The sequence below is a fragment of the Giraffa tippelskirchi genome, chromosome 5 (assembly GCF_054371585.1).
Source record: "Giraffa tippelskirchi isolate mGirTip1 chromosome 5, T2T-mGirTip1v1.2.pri, whole genome shotgun sequence".
NCBI classification, from domain to species: domain Eukaryota; kingdom Metazoa; phylum Chordata; class Mammalia; order Artiodactyla; family Giraffidae; genus Giraffa; species Giraffa tippelskirchi.
Genome location: NC_137279.1, coordinates 186,200,262 through 186,209,691, shown reverse-complemented (window position 1 = coordinate 186,209,691; position 9,430 = coordinate 186,200,262). Strand labels below are relative to the sequence as shown.

Sequence of the window (9,430 nt, the reverse complement as noted above, 5' to 3'; positions counted from 1 at the left end):
AGAAAATGGGGCAAGAGACCAAGGTAGGACAGCGAGACACCCAGGGAGCTGGGACACACTCCGGAGAGCAGGTCTGCTGAGGACCTTGGGCTGCCTGGTGCCCCCTCCACACACAAACACCTCTTCCTAGGCTCTGCAATTATTAATAGATGCTCAGTCTGGTAAATTGCTTCCTTTCCTGGAGCCTCCACTTCCTTATCTGTAAAATGGGATCTCACTTCTCTGGCTATCAGAGCTTGGGCGGACAGAATGAGATTGTGTATTAAAGACATAACCACACAAGAATGCACAGGTGCCAAGGGGAAGGGCAGCTGTGAGAAGCATGTCCAAGGAGGGGTGCCACGGTTTCTGAGTCCAGTCTGTGGAGGCTGACAGGGGGTTTCCTCTGTCTTGAGAAACTGTGGGAAATAGGAAGCTGGAGATGAAAATGATACATCTAGCTGGAAAAGTCCAAAGAATCAACCACCCTTTACAGACACACACACACACACACACACACCCTACAAACTCAAGAAACTTTAGAACTAATAAGCTGGTTTTCAATAAAAGGTGGTTATAAAAAGAGAAATTTACAAAAACAATGCTTCTTCCCTTCCCTATATTATCAGTTTAAAATATAATGAAAAAAAATTCACAGTAACAGCAAGATATAAAGTACAAATTACATGAATGACTTTAACAAGTATGAATAGAACCTAGATTTAAAAGTAAACAAAAATAAAACTAAACAATAAAACTTCGCAGAAACATAACAGAATGGATTAGAGAAGAATATACACCACAGCCTTGAAAATAATGTATGTTATTAAACTATTCAGATTTTAATTCCATTAATTCTTTTTAAATAATTAAAAATAAATTATAATACACGTATGAAAATAGTCAAGAAATTTTTGGAAAAGAATAATTGTGATAGCAGACTTTCTTACAGTTTCTAAAATGTATTTTTAAACTATGGTTATTAAAACCATCTGTTATAGGCATAGAAATAGCCATTCAGTGACAACACCTTGGGTAGTTATATTTGTGTTTTTGCATATTGTAAATGCAGCATCACAGCTAAAAAATAAAGAAATCATTTCTAAAGGTAAAAGAAAAAAGAAACAGCCATTCAGATCCAAGGAACTTAACAGGAAATCCATAAGTGGGCCCATGAACACTATGTTTTGAACTGTGGTGTTGGAGAAGACTCTTGAGAGTCCCTTGGACAGCAAGGAGATCCAACCAGTCCATCCTAAAGGAAATCAGTCCTGAATATTCATTGGAAGGACTGACGCTGAAGATGAAGCTCCAATACTTTGACCACCTGATGCGAAGAACTGACTCATTTGAAAAGACCCTGATGCTGGGAAGGACTGAAGGCAGGAGGAGAAGGGGACAACAGAGGATGAGCTGGTTGGATGGCATCACCGACTCAATGGACGTGAGTTTGAGCAAGCTCTGGGAGATAATGAAGGACAGGGAAGCCTGGCGGGCTGCAGTCCGTGGGGTCACAAAGAGTCAGAAACAACTAAGCGAATGAACAACAAAATTCGTGATAAGGGAAGCATTTCAAGCTCTTGGGGAGAATGTTTAACAAATAGTGTTTGAAACAACCTGGCTTCTGGGAGCTTTTGGTGGTCCAGTGGTTGAGACTTTGCCTTCTAATTCAGGGAGTGAAGGTTCAATCCCTTATCAGAAAACTAAGATCCCACACGCCTTGCTACTAAAAAATGAAAACAAAACAGAAGCAAGATGCTAATAAATTCAATAAAGACTTTGAAAAAAATCTGGCTAACATCACAGACTGAAAAATATGGTTATATGCCTATCTAATATCTGAAGCCAAATTTATTCCAGATTTACTAAGGATTTAAATGCAAAAGAAAAAAACAAAACAAAAAGCAGCAGTTTTACTGGAAGAAAATATGCTTGGTTAAAGATTCAAAGCTTTAAAATAGAAGAACTAAGCAAAAGCTAACAGCAAAACGAAAAAATTGATAAACTTAACCAGGTAAAAAAATTAAATATACCATAAATGAAATTCAAAAGAAATGACATTCTGGGGGAAATATTTGCAGCTGTGACAAGAGATTAGTATATTTATTTATTTATTTATTTATTTATTTATTTATTTTTTTAATAACATCACTTTATTTTAACTGAAGTTAAGGACAAAAGCTGGCCACATTCAGAGTTTAACAGACCTCCTCCAGATGGTTAAAACCTTCTTCTCTTTCTTGGCTAATCTCCTAATTTCAGTCGATTCCCACAAGTTCTCTGGAATCACCTGAAACTGTCCTTTAAGGAGACCCGCCACACCACCCTGTGGCGAAGCTTGACCAAATGCACCGCTGGAGAGAGCTCACTGGACATCATCATCGTCAAAGAGATCTTCAAAATCGTTAAAAAACTCTGCGTGAACCGCCTTCTCATTGGCTGCCAAGTCCATCAGGAGCCCGGTGCTGCCTCCTGCCTCGTCCAGGTCCACATACGGCCCGGCGCCCTCAGGAAACATCTCGTCCACCGCCGGCTTCATCTCCTCACGCAGTCCCGGCGAGATTAGTATATTTAATCTCTAAAGAGTTCTTCAGAAATCAATAAAAAATGTTTATTTTAGTAGAAAACCTGTCTGGGCATAAGTAGGCAATATACAAAAGAAAAATATATGAATACTCAACAAATGCAATGTCCAAAATAGAATAATATAATTTTTTACTTATCAAATTGCCAAGATTTTAAAAAATGATAGTAAGGCCCAGAGTAGGAGAATGTGTAAAAGATAGGTATTTTTTGGGAGGCGGTTTGCTCAGTTCAGTTCAGTTCAGTCGTTCAGTCGTGTCCGACTCTTTGCAACCCCATGAATCACAGCATGCCAGCCCTCCCTGTCCATCACCAACTCCTGGAGTCCACCCAAACCCATGTCCATTGAGTCGGTGATGCCATCCAACCATCTCACCCTCTGTCATCCCCTTCTCCTCCTGCCCTCAATCTTTCCCAGCATCAGGGTCTTTTCAAATGAGTCAGCTCTTCACATCAGGTGGCCAAAGTATTGGAGTTTCAGCTTCAACATCAGTCCTTCCAATGAACACCCGGGACTGATCTCCTTTAGGATGGACTAAGGCAAAGGCAGTTTGCTGGTACATGTCAAGCCTTTCAAAGGTATGTAGAGCATGCTATGATTCTCAGTATCCCTGACACCCCTGCCCTGTACTGTGAAGAAACCGGGGGGGTGGGGGGTGGCAGGGGTCATTTTAGTCCAACTGGGATAAATAAATTCAGCCTCTTGCCACAGCCACTGGCCAAGTAACCCACTTCCCTTGGCCAAATGTCTGGTTTGGTTTGGCCACCTTGTCCAAATCAAGCCAAAGAGACTCAAGGGAGATTTGCTGGGACTACTGGGAAGGAAAATTCCTTGTTCTTTGGCAAGAAACAGCTCCTAGATGTGTGCTCTCCATCCTTTTCTGGAAGAAATGGAGTGCATTGAGAGCCCTGGACGTGCTGCAGCCACTTTGCCACAAAGAGGGGTGCTGCCAAGCTGTCTTGAGGGAGGCAGATTGGAGAGAAGAGGATTGGGTCCTTGATGATGTCAGGGGACCAGTGAATCACAGCAACCTGGAAACCTGCTCTACCTCTGGACTTTCTGGTTTTGTTTGTCAGGGGATCTTCTCTTACCGTTTGGTTTGGGTTTTCCTAGAAGCCATCCTAGAGCAAGGATTCAGGGCAAGTGGCTTATTTGAAAAGTGATTCCAGGCAACACCAGCAGGAGAGTGTCGAAGTGAGACAGGGGAGGGAAGTATTTTTTTATTTTGTTTTTAAAGTAGCATTTTATTTATTTATTTATTGGCCATACCAGTGAAGCACTCAAGATCTGAATTGCCTGACCAGGAATCAAACCTGTCATGCTTTCTGCTATTGAAGCATGGAGTCTTAACTACTGGACTACCAGGGAAGTTCCAGGGAAGTGTGTTTTACGAAGCCACTTCAGGGAGGCACATTGAGTAAACACACTTACATGTAACTGTTACTAAAATTCATGCAAAAAATAAAATAAAGTTGATGCCTTTGGTGACAGCGAAAAAGTTGCAAATAAACTAACATCCAACCACAGGAACTATGGAGTACATTACAGCAGTTTACACAGCAAATTATTATGTGGCCATCAAAAAGTCAACAACTGCAGGAATGTAACCATTGGAAGACGTTCACGTTCATTGCTGAACAAACAGAGACAACTACAAGACAAAAAGCACAATTGTGACACTGTCAGTTTCCTAGTTTTGTTCCCCTGATATCTTTGTGCAAAATGTTACCACTGGGGGAAGCTGGGTGGAGGGCACTGGCAGCTTCTCTCTACTATTTCTGCAACACCCTGTGAGTCTATAATTATTTCAAAAGAAAATGTGAACACAAGAAAAAGATGCCCTGTAGATGGTGACTGCAGCCACGAAACTGAAAAATGCTTGCTCCTTGGAAAAAAAGTTATGACAAATCTAGAGAACATATTGAAAAGCAGAGACATTACTTTGCCGCCAAAGGTCCATCTAGTCAAAGCTATGGTTTTTCCAGTCGTCATGTATGGATGCGACAGTTGGACCATAAACCTGAGTGCAGAAGAATTGATGCTTTCGAATTATGGCACTGGATAAGACTCTTGAGAGTCGCTCGGACTGCAAGGAAATCAAATCAGTCAATCCTAAAGGAAATCAACCCTGTATATTCATCGGAACGATTGATGCTGAAGCTGAAACTTTGGCCACCTGATGCAAAGGGCTGACTCACTGGAAAAGACCCTGATGCTGGGAAAGATTGAAGGCAGGAGAAGGGGATGACAGTAGACAAGATGATTGGATGGCATCACTGACTCAATGGACATGAGTTTGAGCAAGCTCCAGGAGATGGTGAAGGACAGGGAAGCCTGGTGTGCTGCAGTCCATGGGGTCGCAAAGAGTCGGACATGTCTGAGCTACTGACCAACAACAGAATAATCCCATTTGTTAGCAATCTCTAACATGTATATATGTATATAGTAAAGGTTTCACATACCTTGGTAGTAAAAATGGTTTTCTGAGTGAGATAATGGATTTTTCTAGATCACCTCACCCCTTTTTGTACTTCCTGTAACACAGCAGTTTTAGGTTTACAAGAAAATTTGAGCAAAAGTTAGACAGAGTTGCCAGATCTTCTCTACCACCCTCCCCAACTTCCCGTATTTTTCACATCTTAGTGCGGCGTATTTGTCACAATTGACAAGCCAGTATTGGTACATTATTGTTAAACTAAAGCCCATACTTTACATTAGGATTCCCTCTTGGTGTTGCACATCCTATAGATTTTGACAGTTGTATAATAAAATGACCCACTCTTACAGTATCATACAGAAGTTTCACTGCCCTAAAAATCCTGTGTGCCTCCGTTATCCTCCCCTCTCCCCTGCAACCACTAATTTTTTTTGTTTTTGCTGTCTCCACAATTTTATCTTTTCCCGCATGTCATGGAAACACATGGTATGTAGCCTCTTCAAACTGGCTTCTTTCATTTAGTAATATGCCTTTAAGTTTCCTTCATGTCTTTTCATAGCTTGATAGTTCATTTCTTTTTATGTTACTTAATATCCCTCTGTATAGATGCAGCACTTTGTTTATCTATTGAGCACTTTTTAAAATAAAAAAACCCAAACCCTTCTTTAGAAAGGGATATAAAGCATATTGGAGGGAGAATGAGACCATGTGGCAGAGGCACCATATGATGGTGTTGTGGGCTGGGAGTACCGGGCACGGTCGGGCATTCCAGGGGGCAGGCGTCAGCTTGCCGGGGCTGGAGAGGGGCCTGCAGAAGGAAGGGCCCCGGAGGAGGTGCTTTGCTGGAGCCCTGGGACTCTGGGTCCTGGGAGAGAGGCATGGCAGGTGCTGGAGCTGTTAGGTCTTATGTTGCTTCGTGTTGACCTGTGTCTTGAGGAATTTCCTGCCCAGCTTATGGTGGGTTTCAAACCACTCATCCTACTCCTTCCTAGCAGCTGCAGCCTGGAAAAGCTCACCACCAAGCCATCATTTTATAAATATTCTGTAGGAATTTCCCAGGAGGCCAGGGGCTCAGAGCCTGGACATTTAGCACCTTTGTGGCCAAACTGGCAGGCTGCTGGTTGTCACTGGGGCTGGGGTGTAATTCACCAGCCAGCAACAGGCTGAGAGCCTGATGCCATTGCATCTCCAGAAGCAGGGTGGCTGTGGGGGTTGGCAGAGAAGTTGCCCCCCCCCCTCAGTTCTAAGACCATCAGATCCCAGGGATGACTATGGCCTTAAAGGCCATCTGGTCTACCCTGGAGTGGGCCACTGGCATCTTCACGGTAAATCCCCCAAATACATGACCTTCTGGCCTCTGCTCGTTCACCTGCACTGCCTGCACCAGTCACTCCATCTACAGACAGCTCATATTATCAGGAAGCTTTTCTGAAACTGAAAGCCTGTCTCTGTCTATCTACCCTGAGGTCCTGGTTCCATGGCACAAGGCCATTTATCCATAGTCAGTGAGCCATTTGAAGCCATTCACCTATTGACATTCCTTTCTCCAGACTAGAGGACTTCTGTGGCCACCCTCCTCTCCACCAGACCCACCATCTACGTTAACCCTGTGTGTAGTTAGCTAGATTCTCTCTTCTTCCAGAGAACTGAATAAGGTTTTTCTATCTCCAGTTGTCAGCACACCTATCTCCTGCCTGGCTTAGGGCTGGGCATCTGATTTCTGGGCTCTTCTCTGCTCCCATGCTGCTGGGCCCACCCTTTCCATGCTTGGGAGACAATTTGATTTTCCTCCGAAAATACTCTCTCGCACCAATTGGCCCTTATTCCTTTTATGCTCTGATCATCAATTAAATGATCCTTTCTGTTGCCCGTGGTCATGTTGGCGGGCCTGCGCTCATTTAGGACTTACATTTTACCGATGGTTGTTCTAGAGGTCCAATCTTCGTATGGTGCCCTTTTCCTGCCTTTCCCCCTGGCACAGTTTGCCTGTGACCACCTTAAAAAGTCTTAACTTGGGAGAAGACAGTCTTACCATTGGCCCATCAGCCGGTGGGGTGCCCCCTTTATTTTGGCCTCCAGCCCCCTGCCTTGTGTGGCCCACCCAGAGTCCATGCTGGGCTAGTAGGGGGAATCTGTGAGGCTCCTTGATGGGAGGGGCTCTGCCTTCCACTCCTGGGGCTCCCACCTTGTCCTCTTTCTGCTGGTCCTTCAGGAGCCACACCTGCTCTCTGGGGCCCCTTTCTTTATCATCTGCTACTTTGGATCTTACTGTTCCTCCCTTCCCACTGTCGTTAGGGTGGGGGGTGGTCCCGTTCAGCTTTATAAGCATTTTTTAAAAAATCTGAGCTTACGGAAACGTTTCCCTTGTGTCTGGTGGGGCTCATGTTCATTTACTGTCAGGCTGGAAACCTACAGCAATTGTGGGCTGTGTGCTGACTTAGGACAGGCATTGGGGAAGGTGGAGGCTGGTGGGTGGAAAACAGGAAGAGTTTCCCTGAGTAACAGGCCTGCAGGCGTTCCCCCTGGTGCTGGCACTGATGGAGCTGCGGGAACCTGCTCTGGGGAGCAGGAACCCAGGCGCCATCATAGAGCAAGATCTGGGTGTTCAAATCAAGCATCGCCCCTCGAGAAGCTTCTTGGGCTTCTTATTTTGAAATAATTTTAGATTTATGCAAGAGTTGCAGAAATAGTACATAAAGTTCCCGTATACCCTTCACCTGGCTTCCCCTAATATTAGCATCTAACATAACCATGGTACATTGATCAGAACTAAGAAGTGAGCATTGGTACACTGCTTTTGGGTGTTTTGGGCCATCCACGTGGCATGTGGAATCTTGGTTCCCCCACCAGGGATCAAACGTGAGCCTCCTGCAGTGGAAGCACAGAGCTCTAACCACTGGACCCCCAGGGAATTCCCTGATACACTGTGAGTGTGTGCTAAGTCGCTTCAGCCGTGTCTAACTCTTTGCAACCCTACGGACTGTAGCACACCAGGCTCCTCTGTCCATGGGATTCTCCAGGCAAGAATACTGGAGTGCATTGCCATGGCCTCTTCCAGGGGATATTCTTGACCCAGAGATCGAACCCGCCTCTCTTACAATGGCAGGTGGGCTCTTTACCACTAATGCCAGCTGTGAAGCCCTCCCTGATACATTACTCTTTACAAAGCTTCAGCCTTTCTTCAGATTTCCTCATGTTTTCTATCGGTGTCCTCTCTTTTCTTACCTAGGATTCCACATTAATCAGTCATTGTATCTTCTTCCTCTCTCTCAATCTGACAGTTTCTGGATCTCACGAGTAGACAGGTTATGAATTTTGGGGGAAAAGACATCAGAGATGAAGTGTCCTTGACACATTATCAGCACACATGGCGTCAACACGACCCAGCGGTGCCATGAGCCTGGATCACTTGGCGAATAGGGTCTCTGTCAGGCTTCTCCACTAGCAGTTACTATTTATTATTTTCCACACATTCCCTCATTAGAAGGGAGGCTTTTCTTCTCCTCCTTATTCTTTTGGCAGCACTTTGCAGCTTGTGGGATCTTAGTTCCCTGAGCAGAGGTTTCTACTTTGGCAGCTGGCAGGCCATTGGATTTCTTCAGCCGGGTGCACTTGAGCGCTGGAGGAGGAGAGACGAGCTCTGGCCTCATCTCGGCGGTAGCAGTGAGTTCCCGAAGCTGAACAAGCTCAGGCCAGCTGCGTTCCACCCTCAGACACCAGCGCCAGGTGAGGGGCATCCACCCCGAGGCGCTCCCCCTGGGCTCATTGCCTCCTGGGTTTTGTCTCCTTTAGGCCTTGTTAGTGGCTGAGTCAACAATTCAATCATATTGTTAAAATAACTTGTCTGGTTTATGTCTCCACTTGGACCATGACTGATAGACAGAAAGGAAATTTCTGTCTATTGAAATGCAGTCTCAAACCTACACTGTTTTAAATCTTTTGTAAGGCTCTGCATTAAGTTTCATTCTCCCCTGGTATTTCCTATGGGCAAGGGTCACTGGAATGTGCTACATGTCCACCATGTTCCATGCTAAGACCTGGGGTGGTTTCTTACTTCCAAGTCTAAATCTGTGAATTCCAACATTCGTCATTCCAAATTCAGAATTAAAATTATTTTGGTATTAAAAATGGAAATTGTTTTGGCAGTGATTAATATCAATTAGAGAACAGTTTTGACATTACATTCATGTAAATGATCCTGGCAGTGTCTAGACTCTTCCACATATTTTGTTCTGGAATGCACTTAAAACAAAGACTCATGTGCTGAAGGGCAGAAGCAGGTAGCAAAACACTGCTAGTATCCCCATTTTCCATTGTATTAAAGAGTCCGCAACCAGGTTCTTGCTGATCTTTTCCGCTTATTACTGCAGTAGACAATTGCTCTGAGAGTGCAACACTAAGTCACTCTTGTCACAGCCTCTGCTCCTCCA

General features: G+C 44.4%; 1 pseudogene across 1 annotated transcript; it reads right to left on the bottom strand.

Moving 5' to 3' along the window:
* Positions 1 to 2,131: 2,131 nt before the first annotated feature.
* LOC145506406 (COP9 signalosome complex subunit 9 pseudogene) lies at positions 2,132 to 2,557 on the bottom strand (annotated as a pseudogene). The gene has a single exon (XR_014053857.1). The product of XR_014053857.1 is annotated as a COP9 signalosome complex subunit 9 pseudogene (transcript).
* Positions 2,558 to 9,430: the final 6,873 nt, after the last annotated feature.